Source organism: Lynx canadensis, chromosome D2 (assembly GCF_007474595.2).
Source record: "Lynx canadensis isolate LIC74 chromosome D2, mLynCan4.pri.v2, whole genome shotgun sequence".
NCBI classification, from domain to species: Eukaryota; Metazoa; Chordata; class Mammalia; order Carnivora; family Felidae; genus Lynx; species Lynx canadensis.
The window spans coordinates 21662973-21683087 of NC_044313.2; positions in this window are offsets into that span (position 1 = coordinate 21662973).

The window sequence follows — 20115 nt, forward strand, 5'->3', positions numbered from 1 at the left end:
GCTGTGAATGGGTATGTTCCAAAATAAAAAGCCTCAAAAACAACACCAAAAAAAAAAATAATTTCCCAGAAGTAATTCCAGATAAAGACTGCAATAGCAGTACTTTCCCTCAGCCTGCAGCCTGCCTTACAAATTTGGACTTGTCAATCTCAAAAATTACATAAGCCATTTACTTCAAATTCTCTCTATCTGTATGCGTGTATATAGGTATCCTGGTATGTGATTATATAGCAAGCTAGCTAGATGAGGATAGATAGATGATAGGAAGGAAGGAAGGAAGGAAGGAAGGAAGGAAGGAAGGAAGGAAGGAAGGGAGATGTACATGTGTATGTCTGTAGGTACCCTACTGTTTTTGCTTCTTTGGATAAATTTGTTCATGAATCAGAGAGTGTACTAAGGGACTAAATTTTTAAAGTATGATTAGTTTCTAACTGGTCCAAAAGGATTTATCAACCTTTCAAGACTCATTTTCAGAAAACTTGCTTTTGCATACAGACAACTTTTCATTCAGTTTCTCTGATGGCTCAGAATCACCTGACAGAAACAGGTGCAATTATTTGAGGACACAAGAACTCGATACACCCAGCATGTGTGCATGATCATTTTTAGAGCCATTTTGGCTCTAAATTCTTACCTCTACATCTTTTCTCATCTTATTCAATCTCCTTAAATCCTTTCATGAACTATCCTGTTTCCAAGTGAGTTTTAATTCCTGAGGACATAGGTGATATATAATCCTCAATTCTTGCAAAAATGTATTTGATCCTTTCTACTTCTGTAAATGGATAATTTCACTACTCTTCCTGTAATAGTATATTACCACCAGCAGCATATTTTTGATGTCCTTTTATACTAGATAGTATAAATGAGATACCTAAGTAAGAAATCAAAATGTTTCTATTTACACTAAATAGTATAAATGAGATACCTAAGTAAGAAATCAAAAGTTTCTACTCTCTCCTTCATGTGTGCACAATTCAGATGGCTTATTCTTTCTGGGTAATAATATACCATTTTATTATAAATATGGAATGCTTTTAGAAAAGAAAAGCAGTTATAAGGTAATCTCAATAACTTCTTATTACTCACAGATTTACATTTATGTTTATGCTTGATGACTTTTTGTGTAATGATTTATTATATTGCACTTAAAGGAATTGTATAAAGATTGAGGATCAATTTTATTTAAAGAAAATCTGAATGAAAGTTTTTCTATTCAAGTAAAAATAGTACCATGCAGAGATAAAAAGTAAAAATGCACATACATGATAGCTTTGTCTCAACTATGTTTATAGAAGACAAGTCCGAAACATGACTTTCTTTTTACTGCACCTTGTTTATAATTATAGCATATAAAACAGATTTATCCCTTCTCTATCCCTGTAGTTTCACTGGTGATAATTCTTAGATGCTTTTCTGTACCTGCACTTAACATGTTCCTTCCCAATTTGTGGACAAATATCACTAAAAGACTCATTGATTTTTTTTCAAAGAGAGAGAGAGAGAGAGAGAGAGAGAAAGAGAGAGAGAGGGGAATTGAAACCAAAAGAACACTTAATGTGTCAATAATTAAGTTATTATATCTCACTTAATTGTACAAAAGCCTCCACACACTGTGCTCTGATTTAAAACTGTTATTGTATGAAGAATGATGGATTTAGGGACTGTAGCATCAAAGATAAAATTCTGAAATGTTTGGTAATACATTTGTAATACAACACTCTGAACATAGTGTTGACTTTTTTTGCAACAGGAAATTGGATACTAAAAATACAAATAATGCAACAGACTAATAAATAATTAAGTCATCACTTTTGACTAATTGTGCTGAAGTGCCTACCTAAATAATTGCCCAGGAGAAACAAGTTTCTGTGGAGCCTGACCATTAAATATGTGCAGGTACATGAGCACACACATGTATGCATGCATGCATGCATGTGTGTGTGTGTATGTGTGTGTTTACATGTATAATACATGTGTCTTATATACTACAGTCTTGACAGAAATAAAGTAGCAATCTTGAGGCTTAAAATTTCAAAATTTCAGCTTGCATTGCAAAAAAAGGAAAAAAAATAGGACTTAATGGGTATGGCAAGATGGAATACTCCCATCTCTTTCAGATCTTCCCTCTTACAATGAAAAAACAAATCACATGACAGCCATAGGAAGTCTCCATAGGTAGGAAACAGAAAGCATAATGTCTAGGAAAATCAGGACTTGAAGAATGACATGGTGGTAAGTTCTTGGGGTTTCCATATTGCTTCCCAAATATCAAGACAGGGCACTGAAGAAGCCTTCAACCCAGAACTGCCAAATGACAAAGACAATAAAATCTTCAAGGAAAGCCTTCTCATGTGGAATAAGACATAAATAATAAATAAATAAATAGATAGATAGATAGATAGATAGACATACTATTTTAATGAATTGGAAGACTCAATACTATAAACATATAAATTCTCAAAAGTGATCCCTAAGCTTAATGAGATTCCTGCCCAAATCCCAGAATGTTTGAGTAGATATAAACAAGTCTGTTTTTTTTTAAGTTTATGTATTTATTTTGAGGGGTGGGTGTGGACAGAGAGATGGGGAGAGAAAGGATTCCAAGCAGGCTCTGAGCTCACAACACAGAGCCTGATGCTGGGGCTCAATCTCACAAGCCATGAGATCATAACCTGAGCTGAAATCAAGAGTATGACGATTCACTGACTGAGACAATCAGATGCCCCAAGACAAGCTTTCTTTAAAGTTATATGGAAAGACAATGACCCTAGGATATTTAAAACAATCTTAAAACAATAAAGCAGGGGAAATTACTCTATTCAATATTAAAATCTACTAGATAGTTACATAGGAACACATATAACTCAATTGTGGACAAAAAAACAAAAACAAAACAAAACAAAAAACAATTAAAAAATGGACAAAGGACTTGAATAGACATTTTCCAAAGAAGACATTCAAATGGCTAACATCATGAAAGGTGCATGCAAAGGTACATGAAAAGATGCTTAGCATCACTAATCATTAGGGAAATGCAAATCAAAACCACAATGAGATATCACCTCACACCTGTTAGGATGGGTATTATCAAGAGACAAGTATTAGAAAAGATGTGGATAAACAGGATGTCTTATGCATTGTTGGAAATTTAAACTTGTACTTCCACTGTAGAAAATGGTATGGAGTTTCCCAAAAAAGTTAAAAATAGAACTAGCATAGGATCCAGCATTCCTACTTCTGGGTAGATGTCCCAAGAAAATGAAATTGCTATCTCAAAAAAGATATCTGTACCCCTATGTTCATTACAGCTTGGTTTGTCCATCAGTGGATAAAGGAAATAGTGAAATTTATATATTACATAGAATATATGTGTGTAATAAATGTTATTATGCCATAAAAAGAAGGAAGTCATGCCTTTTGCAACAATGTGTATGATCTTTTGGGCATAATGCTAAGTAATGTAATCAGATAAAGATGTATACTATATAATCTCACTTATATGTTAAAATCTGTAAAGCTGAAGTCATGGAAATAGAGAATAGAATGGTGGTTGTCAGGGGTTGGGACATAAGGGAAACGGTGAAATGTTAGTCAAAGCATACAAACTGCCACCTGTAAGATAAGTAAGTTCTGGGGATATAATGTACAACATGATGACTATAATTAACAATAGGGTATTATATACAAAAGCTGTTAAGACAGCAGATCTTAAATGTTATCACCACACACACACACACACACACACACACAAATGATTATTATATGAAGGGATGAGGGTGTAACCTTATGGTGGTAATCATTTCACAATATATCTGTATATCAACTTGTCATATTTCATCCTTTAAACTTACATATGGTATGTGCCAGTAATATCTCAATAAAACTGGGGGTGGTGGAAGAAAAGCAAAGACTCTGGGCTCTGGTCCAGAGCAGACAAAAGAAGTAGAAGTTAGGTGAGACATACAGGCTCATGTTAAATCAAGAACAAGGTGGAAGGAGCACAGAATATTTGAAGGCATTTAATATTTATTTTGAGTTCTGAGATCTACATCCTGAATCCCCTAAAGGCACTTATGGCATCAGGTGCTGTGTTGGCTGGATGCTACCTACAGAAGTGTATTCCTAAATTCTTACTGGAGACTTAAATCTGGAAGACCAAGAATTGAATAAAGTGATGTGAAAGACTTTAGTATCATAGCTGGAAAATATTTCTAAATAGTCTGTTTCTTCTCAAGATGCTTGGCCACTGGGTAGATTTTTTAAGGGAGCAGACATCAGCTGAATGCCCCAACCCTTTTTCTTTAAAAGTATTTTTTAAAAATGGCCAATAAACCATTACATAAAAGTTTTTATTTTTGAATTAATGACTACCTTTTGCCATGTATATGGTTATATATGCACTGCTTTTATTCTTTCTTCTAGATTACAATTGGGAGGAAAATAGAGGGTGTGGTTTACCCATCTCCAAATCTTTCTTCCTACCACTACTTCTACCTAATTCAGTGCCTTGAACATGGTAGGAACTCAGTAAATAGTGTGAAATTGAATTAAATTACCTTAAATTGTGTGAAAAGTCATACTACCCTCAGGACATATTTAATCTCTCCGACTCTGTGATTTTCTCCTTGCCACTCTCCACACAACAGAACATAACTGGTTTGCCCATATCTCCTGCCTGGGTAACTAGAGGTGAACATTTTGCTAACCTTAAAATATTTGTCACAATCTCTTAAGACGAGATCTTTTCATGCTTTACAAGATTAATAAAAATAAATAAACTTGGGTTTATTAAAATTTTATAATTGGGTTTGAAATATTTGTGTAGTAACATGGTCAGAGTATGTTCTATGAACTTCCAACATCTCATCCCTTAAGAATATTCTACTCTAAAAATAAACTGAGGCAAAAAAAACCTGTTTGGAGAGTAGGTATACTAAGTGTTCTTACCACAAAATAAAATAAAAATTAATACTTGAACAGTAAAAAAATAAAAAGCAATCCAATTAGAAGGTAGGCAAAAAACATGTGAACAGACATTTCACCAAAGAGGATATAATTGCAGATGATGCATAAGCACATGAGAAGATGCTCACCATGATTAACTATCAGGGAAATGCAAATTGAAACCAGGTTGAGATCTCACTACACACTTATCTGAATAGCTAAAACTAAAACAATAACAACAACAACAACAAAAACAAAGTGACAACATCAAATGCTGACTGTGATGTGGAGAAACTGGGTCATTTGTAGATCACTAATGGAAACGTAAAATGATCCAGCCACTGTGAAAAACAGTTTGGCAACTTTTTATAAAACTAAAAATACATACCTAGTAGTGCAATTGCTAAGTCTTAGTGTAGTTCTGGTTTTAATTTTTTTGAGAAACCTCCATACTGGTTTCCAGAGTGGCTGAACCCGTTTGCATTCCCACCAACAATGCAAAAGAGATCCTCTTGCTCCACATCGTCACCAACATTTGTTGTTCCCTGAATTGTTAATTAGCCAATACTGACAGGTGTGAGGTGCTATCTCATTGTGGTTTCGATTTGTATTTCCCTGAGATGAATGATGTTGAGCATTTTTTCACGTGTCTGTTAGCCATCTGGATGTCTTCTTTGGAAGAGTGGCTATTCATGTCTTTTGCCCATTTCTTCACTGGATTATTTGGTTTTTGGGTATTGAGTTTTCTAAGTTCTTTATAGATTTTGGATAATAACCCTTTATCTGATATGTCCTTTCCAAATATCTTCTCTCATTCTGTTGGTTGCCTTTTAGTCCTGCTGATTGTTTCCTTCTCTGTGAAGAAGTTTTTTGTTGTTGTTATTTTTTATGTTTGTTTTTTTCTTTTTTTTTTTTTTATCTTGATGAGGTCTTAAAATAAGGTTCATTTTTGCTTTTGTTTCCCTTGCCTCTGGAGATAGAAGTTGCTGTGGCCAAGGTCAAAGAGGTTGTTGCCTGTTTTCTCCTCCAGGATTTTGATGGCTTCCTGTTTTATCTTTAGGCTTTCATCCATTTTGAGTTTATTTTTGTGTATGGTGTAAGAAAGTGGTCCAGGTTCATTCTTCTGCATGTTGCTGTCCAGTTTTCCCAACACCGTTTGCTGAAGAGACTTTTTTCCATTGGACCTTCTTTTCTGCTTGGTCAAAGATTAGTTGGTCATACATTTGTGGATCCATTTCTGGATTCTCTATTCTGTTCCTTTGATCTGAGTGTCTGTTTTTGTGCTAATACCATACTGTCTTGATTACAGCTTTGTAATACAGCTTGAAGTCTGGAATTGTGATGCCTCCTGCTTTGGTTTTCTTTTTCAGGATTGCTTTGGCTATTCAGGGGCTTCTCTGGTTCCATACAAATTTTTGGGTTGTTTGTTCTAGCTCTGTGAAGAATGCTGGTGTTATTTTGATAGAGTTTGCACTGAATATGTAGATTGCCTTGGGTAATATCAATATTTTAACAATATTTGTTTTTCTAATCCATGAGCATGGAACATTTTTCCACTTTTTTGTGTTTTCTTCAATTTCTTTCATAAGCTTTCTATAATTTTCAGTGTATAGATTTTTCACCTCTTTTGTTAGGTTTATTCATAGGTATTTTATGGAGTGCTGTTTCGAAGGGCACATGCATCCCAATGTTAATAGCAGTGCTATCTACAATAGACTAAGCATGGAAAGAGCCCAAATATCCATTGACAGATGAATGGATAAAGAAGATGTGGTACATATATACAATGGAATATTACTCAGTGATCAAAAAGAATGAAATCTTGCCATTTACAACAATGTGGATGGAACTAGAGTATATTATGCTAAGTGAAATAAGTCAGAGATAGTATCATATGACTTCACCCCTATGTGGAATTTAAGATACAAAACAGATGACCATAAAGGAAGGGAAGCAAAAAATAAAAATAAAAACAGGGAGAGAGACAAACTACAAGAGACTCTTAAATACGGAGAACAAACTGAGGGTTGAGGAAGGGGTTTTGGATGGGTGTTTGGACTAAGTGGGTAAGGGGCATTAAGGAGGACGCTTACTGGGATGAGCACTGGGTGTTATATACAAGTGACGCATCACTCAATTCTATTCCTGAAATCATTATTACACTATATGTTAACTAACTTCGATGTAAATTAAAAAAAAATGAATGAATTATAATTTGGGTTAAAAAATAAAAAATGAAAAAAAAACCCTAAGCATACAATTTCCCTGCAATCCAATAACTATACATTTTGGCTTTTTTTTTTTTTTGAGGAAAAAAAAAAGCTATGTTCACACAAAAACATGTACAATAATATTGAAGGAAGCTAAGTGTGGCTATTAAAAATAACATCAGGGATTCTTGTTGGTGATGGAGTTGTTATGTATCTAAACAGTATCAATGTTAATATTGTGCTTATATTACTACAATGTTATAAGATATTCCCTTTCAACACTGGGCAGATGTGACCTTTGTATTATTTCTTACAACTGCTATAAATTTAGAAGTACTCAAATGGTGGCTCTAAAACAATCTCTTAATTCTTTTAAGTTCACAGATGTACTTACTGCAAATTACAACTAATGTTTAATAGCGCTGGTTGTAGTACTACATAAATGAACCTACAGATTCACCTGTTTTTACTTGTGTCTTCTATCCTAAATATTATATTCCTGTGAGTTTCAGAATGAACCTCTTCCTCATCCAATTTGTCACCAGATTCTACTAGTGATTAAATATTTAACCAGTTCCTACAACATTCTGAACATAGGCCAAACTCAAATACTACTTCTGACGCATGCCTCACTGTTACGTATTTTCTGCTCCGCTAACTTTTTGATTATTGCCTTTCTTCCTTTAACCTCAGGTCATATTCATTAACAGAAATCTATCTGACCTCTCTAGATGGCCTGTATATTTTGGTCCATAAAAAGAGTATCAAATAGAGACTTATTTAAAAAAGAGGGGAACCTACGTGGCTCAGTTGGTTGAACATCTCACATCAGCTTAGGTCATGATCTTAAGGTGAGTTTGAGTCTCACATCAGCTCCCTGCTGTCAGGGAAGAGCCCACTTCAGATCCTCTGTCTCCCTCTCTTGCCCCTCTCCCACTTGCATTCTCTCAAAAATATATAAACATTTAAGAAAAAAAAGAAAAAAAAGTATTACTGAATGTCATAGAAGTTGTATGACTTAACACTTTTGTATCTGGAGGAAGCAAAGCCTCTGAGTAAGTACAATTATACAATGCAATTGCCTCCCTGTTTTCCTGCAGAAAAGTAATTATGCCTAGAATTAATAGTATAGTATTAAATCTAGTTATTATATTTACAGTGCTGTTATGCACATAAAATAAATATATTGACCTAAATAATAATTGCCTCTTGCCTCTGCTATTGATAATTCTGGATATATAGTCTATGTTACACTAGCCCATATTGAAGACATCTTCAAGCATCTTGATTTAGTAAAAGAGGTGGGAACAAAGACAGTTAGATGTCGATTTACTGTTAATGTAGAAAGTGCCAAGGCTGGACTGACCTTTATTTAACCAGATCCCATTTTAATTGAGAAAAATTCAGTCAGCTTGAAATGGAGGGGGGAAAAAAAGGAAACATGATTTTATCATTTCCCTTTTCCTATCCTGGGGGAAGAAAGAAAGAAGTCAACAAAACTGCCTGGTCATCAGAAAGGGCTGCCCTGTGTTACTTTGATGTGGAGACACGGGAAATTGAAATTTATAACACCTAGGGCATGTCTCCCCCCGCTGAGACAGGTCATCCTGATTGTGTTTGTATTATTGACTTGCTTCACATATTCATCACATTTCTGATCATCCAGAGCATTTTGAGAAAGTTCTGCATTACATTGAGAACAGGGTAGCATTACACATGGGCAAGCAGCCCATGGCATTCATTGGATTAATATCATTACATTTTGAAAATATATTTTTCTCAGATTTTCTCTTGCCTCCTTGCCCTTGCACCTTTGTCCCTGCCCCTTGAATTAATTTTACTCATAACCCACAGAGGCCAGCTGAGATCACAGAGGTAGGTTGGGAAACTGGTAATCTCAAATGTTCTCTTTGAGTGTTCTGCTCACAGACTTACCACAGGTGTTATTCTTTCCCTGGAGGCACATTTCACCCAGGATCCAAGAATACCCTATATTTTTCTAAGCATACAAAAAGACACTGTATTCACTAGGTCTAATGAGGGAGAAGTTTTAAAGTCAGACTTGTCAGAAATAAAATTTCTGGACCATCACACATGAGCTACATAACCTCTCAAAACTCTTAATTTTCTTACCTATAAATTTCAACATATCCCAGAAAGTTGGGATAAAGGTAAGGTAGAATATGGTGAATGTAAACAGAAGTCATCACAGTGGCTAGATCACAGTATGTGCTTAGTAGAATATTTTTAAATAGAAACTCTGGGCTAGAATGGACTTGAAGAAGAACGTGCCTACTATATTATTGCTATGATACTCAGACTTGAAATGGGGACATCTGTATAGGCTAGAAAAAAAAAAAGCTAAGGATGTTCAAGCTTTGGTTTATCAGTATCTATTTCCTCCCTCACTATGTCTAATGCTAACATTCCCTTGGAACTTTACATCGTGTTATATCATTTATATATCTCTCCTGACAGACATCCATTACCTCTTGGAGAAGCCTTGTCCATAACTAAGCAGTTTTTGAAAGGCTTTCTAATACCCAAGCAAGGCAGGACCAAGTACATTCCACTCACTGGGGTTAATTCTACACTTGGGATCATAAAAACCAAAGCTAACCTCTCTTCCCACTTGACAGCCAGCCCTTTGGGTATTAGAAAACACCTACCATGTCGTCCCTTGAGTTGTCTCCTTTGAGGTTGTTTCACACCATTTCCCAGAGCATGGGTTTTTGAAACCCAACCTTTTGTTTACTTCCCTGATCAAAATCCTGTTGTCAAATACACTCCATATCTACAGTCTCAGTTTTCTATGTCCTTTTTGTTTTCTGATAAGTAATCCATCTTTGGAATTTTCCCTTTCCCTATTTCTACTCACCCCTTCCCTTGACAAGTGAAGACCAAAGTTAATTTGGGGGAGTGGTATTTGTATTTTTCTAGGCTTATATAAAAGGATTCCTACATTTTTTAAAATATAGTTTCCATTTTTTAGTAATGCAAGATGCTTAAAGACAAAGACCATTGCCAACATGAGAACCTAAGATATTGAAGTTGTGATCAGGGTGAAATAAAGAACATTCAAAGAACATTTGGCCCAAATTCCTATTGTCATAATCATGTTAAAGATTAGGCAGTTGAGGTACCAGGAGGTTAACTGACTTCCGTGCAATAGTATTAGCCTCCTCCCTACTATTCAAGGGCTCTTTGGATCAATACAATTTTCCATTCACTTGGTACAGATATTGTAAGCCAGAGTCCACACATTTTTTTAAACTGAATATCTTTTCTGAGATAATATTTAGAATTCAGATTTTATACCAAAGTCATAGTTTTTCAGTTACCTTTAAAATGTGGGATTCTTTTAGTTCTAAGTCCATTTCCCTGGAGCTCAGTGGTACTTGTGCCATGCAGAAGGGATCATACTCCATGTGACCTGACTAGCTTCTGTAGGTATATAAGTTTACTACCTTTTGCAAAGTAGCACATGATTTTCCAAGAATTTTATGTTTACCTTCTTTATTTGAGCCCATAATACTGTATAATATATGAAACTGGTATAATTATATATGTGTATTTTATTTATATTGGGATGAGATATCTAATGCATCAGGCAGGGGTAATGTGGTACAGTGATTTTGGAGTACAAGTTTTTAATAATGTTATCTATAAACATTTCTTTCAGACTCGGCAGTAGAAGTAAGACCTCTTGGTATCAAACATAGGGATCCTTCCAGGGTGATACTAGCCATACTCACTGCGATTTACATATCTCTCATCTCCAACTTCTAGATTATCTCGAAATGAGAGCTATACAGGGTTGCCAATAAGCACTCTCTCATCATGAGGTACTAGATGAGTTCTTGGAACATTTCAACATGTTTTCCCCACTCAACTCACCCCCATAGTCCTATATGAGAAATGTGAAAAGTGTCCATGTGCAAGGTGACCCCTAAATCATACAGTCAAATTGGATATGAGTGAGACTAAATGTATTTTTGTTACTATTACCATTGACTGCTTAAAAATATTTTAAAAATTGGGTAATTCAATGCCATGCTTCATTTAGTAAATCACTGGCCATGGGACTGAAGCTCAGGTCCTTTTCAAATATTTATTAGAGCTGTGCAAAACTGATTGGCCATCTAAATGCCTGGCTTTTCGGGGCGCTTGGGTGGCTCAGTGGTTAAGTGGCCGACTTCGGCTCAGGTCATGATCTCGCGGTCCGTGAGTTCGAGCCCCGCGTCGGGCTCTGTGCTGACAGCTCAGACCCTGTAGCCTGTTTCAGATTCTGTGTCTCCCTCTCTCTGACCCTACCCCGTTCATGCTCTGTCTCTCTCTGTCCCAAAAATAAATAAACGTTAAAAAAATTAAAAAAAAAAATGCCTGGCTTTTCCTTTGTGAATAAATGTCTGGAAAATTCTCCCATCAAAAACCTAAGCTTTTCATCTATCCCCAAGACCTACAAGCTTTCCAAAGAGGATATGCAAGTGGTCAATAATATCATGAGAAGGTTCTCAACACCACTAGCTATTAGGAAAATGGAAGTGAAAACCACAGTCTCCCACTCTACACCCACTAGGATGGTGACAATTGCAAACACAGAAAATAACAAGTTTTGATAAGCATGTGAAGAAATTAGAACCCTCCTATACCATTGGTAATAATGTATAATGGTACAGCTGCTTTCAAAAGTATAGAAGTTTCTCAAAAGTTTAAATATAGAGTTACCAATATGATCCAGAAATTCCACTCCTATCTACCCTAGAGCAATGAAAACATACGTCCACACAAAATCTTGTACTCAAATGTGTGGAGAAGCATTGTTCATAATCGACAGCAGTGAGAAGAACCCAAGTTTTCATCATATCATGAATAAATAAGATACTATATATATCCATAAAATGGAATATTATTCCGCAATAAAATCAGTGGAGCACCAACATAGGCTAAAATATGGATGAATCTTCAAAACTTTATCATATTTTAGAGAAACTAGTCACAAAAGACCACATATTGTATGATTCCATTTATATGAGATGTCCACAGTAGGTAAATCTATAGAGACAGAAAGAAGATTAACATTTGCTAGGGCTAGAAGAAGGGGGATAGATAGAAGTGATGGTCAAAATGCCTGGGCTTCTTGTAGAGGGACAATATTAGATTGTATTTTAAAATTAAATTATAGTACTAGTTGCAATTTGAACATTCAAAAAACACAAAACTGTACCCTTAAATGCATGAAATTTATGGTTTGTGAGTTATATCACAGTAAAGTTATTAAAATACATTAATAAAATAAAATGAGAGGTCACAGTATCTTGGTCCAATACTTCATGCCATCCTTAACAGGGAACAGTCATAGTAATAAAACTCTTGCAGATTTTTCTAGGGTTCCCTCCCACTCTGGGTCTTGAAAGGTAGACTTGAGTGCATTATCTGTTTCTATTCAAACAGGAGCATATTTTCTCTCTTCATGTATACACTATGCCCTGTTAGATTTCTCATTTAATGATTCCTGAGAGTCTAGCATGAGGTGTCTCTATAATGTTTTAAGATTCATAAGTACAAATCATGAAAGACATAGCTAAAAAATATATAGAAAATGAATGCAGAGTTTCCTAAATCAGGGGGCAATGTCTAGCGCCCTCAGTCTATGCTGTACCACATTCTTGACTTTTGTGTTTGGGAGGCAGCTGTTTGACCTTCTGGTGCATAAAAGCTGTATATGTGTGTGTGCATGTGCACCCTTTAATCCCTGAATTATCTGTAGACACAATAAACACTAGACAAGCATGCACTCTTTTAAATTAGTACTTAGTGAACAACTATAAACTACTGAAAATCCAGAGTAAAAAGATCCAGACTAGTTTTGGTTAGAAAACACAGTTGATGGGGTGTCTAGGTAGTTGAGTTAAGCGTCCAACTTTGGCTCAGGTCATGATCTCACGGTTTGTGAGTTTGAGCCCCTCATCAGTCTCTGTGCTGACAGGTCAGAGCCTGGAGACTGCTTCAGATTCTGTCTCCCTCTCTCTCTGCCCCTCCCTCACTCATGCTCTCTCTCTCTCTCTCTTTCTCTCTCAAAAGTAAAATAAACATTAAAAAATAAAAAACAAAAAGAAAATACAGCTGGCTTCATATATAATAATGCATAATTGATGCCCTGTGCTTTTCCTAATCCAAGACTGCTATTTTTTTTCATGATAACCTCTCATTACAGAATAATTTTACCATTAAAATAGATTATCTTAGGCTATGGTATCTTTGAGAATACATTTTATAGACTATGCAAGGTCATACAAATATAAGGTATTATGTGTAATTACACAAAACTGTGTAAAGCCTAAAACTTAGGATTTAACAATCTTTAGGCTACTGATATAAGTTTATTTTTTCCTCAGGTAGTTGAGATACAGATTCCACTGAAAAAGGAAAAGTCTAAGAGAAGTTACCGTTCATTAGGATAAAGAGTGCAGGAGGAGACAGGTTCTTGATGGTGATAAAGTAGAAGAGTTTGGTGAACAATGTTTTTTGTTTGTTTGCTGATCTATTGATTTGGAGATATCTCCAATCATCTGGCTGGAGATTTTCCACAAACAGGCTGTTATAAGGGCCAGGAACTTTAGAGAGAAATCTGGACTGAAGAAACAGTTTGGAACAAATCTGGATTTAGGCGGTAACAGAAACCACAGGATAAATGCAATCACCTGGGAAGGACCTGGGCCATTGCAAAGCCAGAATTTCCCACTCCTTTGAGACCATCTCAATAGAAGGAAATTAGGTAAAGAACATTAATAATTTTTCCCCTATTTAGACCATCATTGTGCCATCTGTGAACCATCAGAGGCTTCATTTAATCTGAACTTTGGCTCTTGCATTTTAATTCATGATTAGAACATGTGAGCTGGAATTATCTTACAAAGTTGTACCTCCTACTGACAATTATTCCCTTTTATCTATGGGGTAAAAAACCAACACCCTCATTCCAAAATCAGTCTTCTACATCTGCTGTAACCTACTGGTCTCTCATATCTCCCTATTCAATCCAGGATGAAGCCTCTGAAATAACCAGACTAATTCCTCTCTGTTCATCATTGAAGATTCTGTATCAATAGACATATTTTCCAGGCTTATAAGTTCTTTTTTTTAAAAGTTTTCTATATTTGGCAAGGTATTTTTTTCAATATATGAAGTTTATTGTCAAATAGGTTTCCATACAACACCCAGTGCTCATCCCAAAAGGTGCCCTCCTCAATACCCATCACCCACCCTACCCTCCCTCCCACCACCCATCAACACTCAGTTTGTTCTCAGTTTTTAAGAATCTCTTATGCTTTGGCTCTCTTCCACTCTAACCTCTTTTTTTTCCTTCCCCTCCCTCATGGGTTTCCATTAAGTTTCTCAGGATCCACATAAGAGTGAAACCATATGGTATATGTCTTTCTCTGTATGGCTTATTTCACTTAGCATCACACTCTCCAGTTCCATCCACGTTGCTACAAAAGGCCATATTTCTTTCTTTCTCATTGCCATGTAGTACTCCATTGTGTATATAAACCACAATTTCTTTATCCATTCATCAGTTGATGGACATTTAGGCTCTTTCCATAATTTGGCTATTGTTGAGAGTGCTGCTATAAACATTGGGGTACAAGTGCCCCTATGCATCAGGACTCCTGTATCCCTTGGGTAAATTCCTAGCAGTGCTATTGTTGGGTTATAGGGTAGGCCTATTTTTAATTTTCTGAGGAACCTCCACACTGCTTTCCAGAGCGGCTGCACCAATTTGCATTCCCACCAACAGTGCAAGAGGGTTCCCGTTTCTCCACATCCTCTCCAGCATCTATAGTCTCCTGATTTGTTCATTTTGGCCACTCTGACTGGCGTGAGGTGATATCTGAGTGTGGTTTTGATTTGTATTTCCCTGATGAGGAGCGACGTTGAACATCTTTTCATGTGCCTGTTGGCCATCTGGATGTCTTCTTTAGAGAAGTGTCTATTCATGTTTTCTGCCCATTTCTTCACTGGGTTATTTGTTTTTCAGGTGTGGAGTTTGGTGAGCTCTTTATAGATTTTGGATACTAGCTCTTTGTCAGATATGTCATTTGCAAATATCTTTTCCCATTCCGTTGGTTGCCTTTTAGTTTTGTTGGTTGTTTCCTTTGCTGTGCAGAAGCTTTTTATCTTCATAAGGTCCCAGTAGTTCATTTTTGCTTTTAATTCCCTTGCCTTTGGGGATGTGTTGAGTAAGAGACTGCTACGGCTGAGGTCAGAGAGGTCTTTTCCTGCTTTCTCCTCTAGGGTTATGATGGTTTCCTGTCTCACATTCAGGTCCTTTAACCATTTTGAGTTTATTTTTGTGAATGGTGTGAGAAAGTGGTCTAGTTTCAATCTTCTGCATGTTGCTGTCCAGTTCTCCCAGCACCATTTGTTAAGGAGACTGTCTTTTTTCCATTGGATGTTCTTTCCTGCTTTGTCAAAGATTAGTTGGCCATATGTTTGTGGGTCTATTTCTGGGGTTTCTATTCTATTCCATTGGTCTATGTGCCTGTTTTTGTGCCAATACCATGCTGTCTTGATGATGACAGCTTTGTAGTAGAGGCTAAAGTCTGGGATTGTGATGCCTCCTACTTTGGTCTTCTTCAAAATTACTTTGGCTATTCGGGGCTTTTGTGGTTCCATATGAATTTTAGGATTGCTTTTTCTAGTTTTGAGAAGAATGCTGGTGCAATTTTGATTGGGATTGCATTAAATGTGTAGATAGCTTTGGGTAGTATTGACATTTTGACAATATTTAGTCTTCCAATCCATGAGCACAGAATGTTTTTCCACTTTTTTGTATCTTCTTCAACTTCCTTCATGAGCTTTCTATAGTTTTCAGCATACAGATCTTTTACATCTTTGGTTAGATTTATTCCTAGGTATTTTATGCTTCTTGGTGCAATTGGGAATGGGATCAGTTTCTTTATTTGTCTTTCTGTTGCTTCATTATTAATGTATAAGAATGCAACTGATTTCTGTACATTGATTTTGTATCCTGCCACTTTGCTAAATTCATGTATCAGTTCTAGCAGACTTCTGGTGGAGTCTATCGGATTTTCCATGTATAATATCATGTCATCTGCAAAAAGTGAAAGCTGGACTTCATCTTTGCCAATTTTGATGCCTTTGATTTCCTTTTGTTGTCTGATTGCTGATGCTAGAACTTCCAACACTATGTTAAACAACAGCGGTGAGAGTGGACATTCCTTTTGTGTTCCTGATCTCAGGGAAAAAGCTCTCAGTTTTTTGCCATTTAGGATGATGTTAGCTGTGGGCTTTTCATAAATGGCTTTTATGATCTTTAAGTATGTTCCTTCTATCCCGACTTTCTCGAGGGTTTTGAGTAAGAAAGGTTGCTGAATTTTGTCAAAGGCCTTTTCTGCATCGATTGACAGGATCATATGGTTCTTATCTTTTCTTTTATTAATGTGATGTATCACGTTGATTGATTGGCGATTCTTGAACCAGCCCTGCATCCCAGGAATGAATCCCACTTGATCATGGTGAATATTCTTTTTATATGCTGTTGAATTCGATTTGCTGGTATCTTATTGAGAATTTTTGCATCCATACTCACCAGGGATATTGGCCTGTAGTTCTCTTTTTTTACTGGGTCTCTGTCTGGTTTAGGAATCAAAGTAATACTGGCTTCATAGAATGAGTCTGGACGTTTTCCTTCCCTTTCTATTTCTTGGAATAGCTTGAGAAGGATAGGTATTATCTCTGCTTTAAACGTCTGGTAGAACTCCCCTGGGAAGCCATCTGGTCCTGGACTCTTATTTGTTGGGAGATTTTTGATGACTGATTCAATTTCTTCACTGGTTATGGGTCTGTTCAAGCTTTCTATTTCCTCCTGATTGAGTTTTGGAAGCGTGTGGGTATTTAGGAATTTGTCCATTTCTTCCAGGTTGTCCAGTTTGTTGGCATATAATTTTTCATAGTATTCCTTGATAATTGCTTGTATCTCTGAGGGTTTGGTTGTAATAATTCCATTTTCATTCATGATTTTATCTATTTGGGTCATCTCCTTTTTCTTTTTGAGAAGCCTGGCTAGAGGTTTATCAATTTTGTTTATTTTTTCAGAAAACCAACTCTTGGTTTTGTTGATCTGCTCTACCATTTTTTTAGATTCTATATTGTTTATTTCTGCTCTGATCTTTATTATTTCTCTTCTTCTGCTGGGTTTAGGCTGTCTATGCTGTTCTGCTTCTATTTCCTTTAGGTGTGCTGTTAGACTCTGTATTTGGGATTTTTCTTGTTTCTTGAGATAGGCCTAGATTGCAATGTATTTTCCTCTCAGGACTGCCTTCGCTGCATCCCAAAGAATTTGGATTGTTGTATTTTCATTTTCGTTTGTTTCCGTATATTTTTTAATTTCTTCTCTAATTGCCTGGTTGACCCACTCATTCTTTAGTAGGGTGTTCTTTAACCTCCATGCTTTTGGAGGTTTTCCAGACTTTTTCCTGTGGTTGATTTCAAGCTTCATAGCATTGTGGTCTGAAAGTATGCATGGTATGATCTCAATTCTTGTATACTTATGAAGGGCTGTTTTGTGACCCAGTATGTGATCTATGTTGGAGAATGTTCCATGTGCACTCAAGAAAGTATATTCTGTTGCTTTGGGATGCAGAGTTCTAAATATATCTGTCAAGTCCATCTGATCCAATGTCTCACTCAGGGCCCTTGTTTCTTTATTGCCCGTGTGTCTAGATGATCTATCCATTTCTGTAAGTGGGGTGTTAAAGTCCCCTGCAGTTACCACATTCTTATCAATAAGGTTACTTATGTTTGTGAGGAATTGTTTTATATATTTGGGGGCTCCTGTATTCGGCGCATAGACATTTATAATTGTTAGCTCTTCCTGATGGATAGACCCTGTGATTATTATATAATGCCTTTCTTCATCTCTTATTACAGCCTTTAATTTAAAGTCTAGTTTGTCTGATATATATATGGCTACTCCAGCTTTCTTTGGACTTCCAGTGGCATGATAAATAGTTCTCCATCCCCTCACTCTCAATATAAAGGTGTCCTCAGGTCTAAAATGAGTCTCTTGTAGACAGCAAATAGATGGGTCTTGTTTTTTTATCCATTCTGATACCCTATGTCTTTTGCTTGGTGCATTTAGTCCATTTACATTCAGTGTTATTATAGAAAGATATGGGTTTAGATTTACTGTGATGTCCGTAGGGTTCATGCTTGTAGCGATGTCTCTGGTACTTTGTCTCACAGGATCCCCCTTAGGATCTCTTGTAGGGCAGGTTTAGTGGTGACGAATTCCTTCCGTTTTTGTTTGTTTGGGAAGACCTTTATCTCTCCTTCTATTCTAAATGACAGACTTGCTGGATAAAGGATTCTCGGCTGCATATTTTTTCTGTTCATCACATTGAAGATCTCCTGCCATTCCTTTCTGGCCTGCCAAGTTTCAGTAGAGAGATCGGTCACGAGTCCTATAGGTCTCCCTTTATATGTTAGAGCACGTTTATCTCTAGCTGCTTTCAGAATTTTCTCTTTATCCTTGTATTTTGCCAGTTTCATTATGATATCTTGTGCAGAAGATTGATTCACGTTACGTCTGAAGGGAATTCTCTGTGCCTCTTGGATTTCAATGCCTTTTTCCTTCCCCAGTTCAGGGAAGTTCTCAGCTATGATTTCTTCAAGTACACCTTCAGCACCTTTCCCTCTCTCTTCCTCCTCTGGAATACCAATTATGCGTATATTATTTCTCTTTAGTGCATCACTTAGTTCTCTAATTTTCCCCTCATACTCCTGGATTTTTTTATCTTTTTCTCAACTTCTTCTTTTTCCATAATTTTATCTTCTAGTTCACCTATTCTCTCCTCTGCCTCTTCAATCAGAGGCGCAGTTGTCTCTATTTATTTTGCAGCTCATTGATTGCATTTTTTAGCTCCTCTTGGCTGTTCCTTAGTCCCTTGATCTCTGTAGCAAGAGATTCTCTGCTGTCCTTTATACTGTTTTCAAGCCCAGCGATTATTTTTATGACTATTATTCTAAATTCACTTTCTGTTATATTGTTTAAATCATTTTTGATCAGTTCGTTAGCTGTTGTTATTTCCTGGACGTTTTTCTGAGGGGAATTCTTCCGTTTCGTCATTTTGGATAGTCCCTGGAGTGGTGTGGGACTGCGGGACACTTCCCCTGTGCTGTCTTGAATAACTTGCATTGGTGGGCAGGGCCGCAGTCAGACCTTATGTCTGCCCCCAGCCCACCGCTGGGGCCACAGTCAGACTGGTGTGTGCCTTCTCTTCCCCTCTCCTAGTGGGGGGATTCACTGTGGGGTGGCATGGCCTGTCTGGGCTACTTGCACACTGCCAGGCTTGTGGTGCTGGGGATCTGGCGTATTAGCTGGGGTGGATCCACAAGGTACACAGGGGCGGGAGGGGCAGGCTCAGCTCACTTTTCCTTCAGAGATCCCTTCGGGAGGGGCCCGTCTTCCATGGGTCTCTCATCTGCACTTGGCTCCAGAGACTCCGTTCTGCTAGTCTTCTGGCGGTTTTCTGGGTTATTTAGGCAGGTGTAGGTGGAATCTAATTGATCAGCAGGATGATGCGCAGTGAGCCCAGCGTCCTACGCTGCCATCTTCCCAGGATTCCCACAAGGTATTTTATTTAAAGTATTCTGGGATCCTGGTGGGGAAAGCTGAAATGCAGGCTTATAAGTTTTTATTCCATTTTTCCTACACATCTAAGTTGCACACATTTAAAGATCCTCCTTTGAGAACATAACCCTTAAAATCATAGGCTGTATGTAATTACCTCTATACACCAACTTTCTACATTTCATTTGACTCAGAATATGTTGTTAGATATTTTTCTGAATTTAAGTTATTATTAGAACTGGAAGGTAAGACCTTTACTTTATCTGTGTTTGATCAGTTGTCTAATTAATTAAACAAATT